The sequence below is a fragment of the Cibotium barometz genome, chromosome 27, assembly GCF_041138505.1.
Source record: "Cibotium barometz isolate CiBa-2024 chromosome 27, ASM4113850v1, whole genome shotgun sequence".
Classification (NCBI taxonomy): Eukaryota; Viridiplantae; Streptophyta; class Polypodiopsida; order Cyatheales; family Cibotiaceae; genus Cibotium; species Cibotium barometz.
This window is the reverse complement of record NC_141072.1, coordinates 22795133-22798526: the sequence shown is the minus strand read 5'-3', so window position 1 is coordinate 22798526 and position 3394 is coordinate 22795133.

Below are 3394 nucleotides of genomic sequence, written 5' to 3'. Positions count from 1 at the left end.
GGCTACAAGTTGGGGAGTGTGGAAGGCATGTGGAGGAGTGTGTGTAGGTGCATAATCGGGAAAGATTCTTCTAGAATGCCTACATGGAAGAGGAGAATTCCGCCATGTGTAAGTGGGATCTCCACCTACATGCCACTTAGACTTGACTATTATCTCATCACACTTTCAAAGTCAAAAAGTCTTCAATTTAATAATCAATAGACGACTTAGCCTAAGAGGACAATTGATGGTGACATCTACCCTTACGTCACTGAAGGGTTGAAGATTTTTATGTTGTAATTTTTAACAATGGAAGAGAGGGTGATTCTCCACCTATAAAAGGAGCCCTCCTCTCCCTTTTAAATCAATGAATGAAGTCTCCTCAATTGAGCATTTTGTGTCATTGCCATCCTCTTATCTTCAAACTCTTATTCAAACACTCTCTTTACATGTGAATGCCTCATTTAGCATTATCTCCTCATGCTTAACCCAATTTTGGACCTCTTTGCTGATTCATGATAAGTGGGATAAGGAGTTATTATCTTGGTGGGCTTGTGACTTCTCAAGGTAGCCCTTGCCGCCTTATTGCGGCCCTCCTTTGGAGGTACCAATGGTTTTAGCGATAATGAGCATGTGAAAAGACTTTGGGGACCATAGATAAATCTTTACGATTGTCCGCTGAGCAATGTAAACCCTTACCCTCTATCTTGAATCATGAAGGAGATGAAAGGCAAGAGGCTATGTGAAAATGGAGGTTTCATGCAAAGAGAGGGAAATGCAGTTTTTGTAGTCTAATACCCAAATTTCAATCGGTAATTACTCATCACTCGGGTATTAGTTTCTAAAATTGATCAATGGCTAGGAAGCTCTTTATATGCTCTTTCCACTCATGTAACTAATTTCTTAATCCTTTACTTCATTGATGATCAGAATTTCTCTCAAAGTTGCTAACTTTTAGGCAAATTTTGGCAGCTTTATAGTCTTATAGTAGAATGCTCATAACTTTTCGCTCGGTTGCCCGTTTACAAAAGTTTTTATACAAGCGCGAAGCTCTCTTCAAGCTTTACATACCTATGTAACCTTCTTTTGTACAGTCTATATGGATTTAAAACTGCAATTCTTTATGTTTCTCTGTTTTTATAGACTTTTGGCCATTATTTCTTCTTAATAATGATTAATTTCTCGTAATCTCTTATCAAAAAGCAAATCCCATGTATCTTATCCTCTTGTAAGTGATTGCTATATTCTTTTACTTTAAGATGTTCCATCCAAATCGGCCAATTCAAACGGATGAACCTTACCAACATTCCTGGTATATTTCCGTTCACATAATCCTGAGTCAGAAGATTTTATTCCAACAAAGAATTGCCCTCTTGTTTGGAGCTACAAGAGTGGCAGAAATTCTTGCTTCTCCTGAGCCTTTTATCTTTCATTCCATGAATTATGATCTTACCTTTGATGTGTTTATCTTTATCTTAACCTAGGGAGAGAAAGGGAGGTGAGGAGGTTGTGAGGTTTCATACAAGTGTGTTTGAATTCTAAGAAGTGACCGAAGTCAAAATCCCAACTTTGTGTCACATCTTTTGGTGGAGTTGGCAGGCAGGTTTTACTTAGAATTATTCTATTTTAACCTTAAGGTCCCGCATGATTAAAGAAAAGTTATTTTGAAATAAGTAAATTTTCCCTGTTTTGCTACTCATCTTTTGGTGTAAGATGTTCAACATTTTAGTGTTCCAAGGATCGGAAAGACTCAGACCCGAGGAGTTATCTCCGAGAATTTAACTGAGCATGCCGCTTGACGGGTTGGTCTATGAAGGAGAGGGCAGAAATACTTCTAGATTTCTTGGAGGGTGTGGCCTTAACTTGGCATCAGGCTTTGCCAGAGGAGTCCAAGAATGATTGGGAAAGGTTGACCAAAGCAATGAAGGAGAGATTTGGGACAGTGGTCACCAAATGCTTTACTATTGCAATTGGATCAGATTTTCCAAAAGGAAGGAGAGTCAGTTTCTGCCTTTTTAGTGAGGTATAAAGCCTTGTTTATCAAATATCAACAAGCTCCTTTACATGTTGTTGCTTCTTCTTTTTCACCTTCTATGGGAGATTCAAAGAGTTCTTTAGCAATGGAGTACCTTAAGATGAGCAAGTTTATCATGGCTTTGAATCCCCGCTTGCATGAAAAAGTTCTTAGCAAAGATCCCACTTATTTTAAAGAGGCTCTTCATATTGCTTTGAAGAAGGAGGCCACTCTTCATATTGAGTCCACATTCCAATCTTCTCCGAGTGTGCCGACCCTACCATGAGTAGAGATAGCCTCAACATCTTAGGTACAAACTCCATCCTTGGATCATAACATTGCACAACTTATGGCAAAATTTGTTGATTTGAAGTTACACTTAGTCAACGCAAGGCCACCTAGGGTTCCACGAGTTGAGGATAAACCTAGGGATAGAAGTAGTGTCACATGCTATGAATGTCAAGAGAAGGGACACTATCGCACACCGAGTGTCCAAAATTGAGAAAAAGAGAGGATAAAAGTTTAGCACTTTTAGATGAAACATGCTCAGAAGAAGCCTGAGGAAACATCGATGCCATTAATGGCAAAAAGGGGTAGTAAAACTAGGAGCCAAGAAGAAGAAGAACAAGAAGATAAATCTGAAGAAGAACAAAAAAATAAGAAGAAGAAGAAGTCGTCTAGGAGAAAAATTGGACAATCTAACTTTCCTCTTAGACAAGGATCTCTTAGTTATGACCTCTTAAAAGATCTTAGGAGAGAAAACAGCACAAATCACATTTGGACAGCTTTTAGCACTCTTTCCAAAGCTCAAAAAGGAATGGGGTAAGCTGGCTAGCACAAGGGAATCTAAGAAAAAGAAGAAGAGGGATAATGGGACTCCTATGGCTCAAAAGGTGGATATTGATATAGGAGATGATGTGCCTATGATTGATGTCATCATTGAGGGACAAAAAATTTCTAATGCATACATTGAGGAGGTACATCAATCAATGTCATGAGTGAAAAAACAATGAAAGATGCCGATTTAAAGTTGTCTTCTACTAACTCTCCCTATCACATCAAACTTGCTGATAATACTAGGGTGAAAACCTTAGAAATTGTCAAGAATTTGGGTGGTATTTCTGTGCCTACAACTTTTCAGGTCATTCCTACAAAGCCTTATGTTAGCGCTTACCCATTGATATGGGAGGTAGGCCATGGCTTTGCCAAGTGAAGGCAATTCAAAAGTGGGAGACAGGTGATCTTATTCTATAAGGTGAGAATAAGAAGGTCCACTACAACATCAAGAGTCGGCAAGAAAATGGCAAGAGGTGAACCTTCAACTTCCAAAAGTTCAGAGTCAGAGTCATCCGATGAAGAGGAGAAAAGTGGTAGCTTCGAGGATTCCATCTCAGAAGGAGA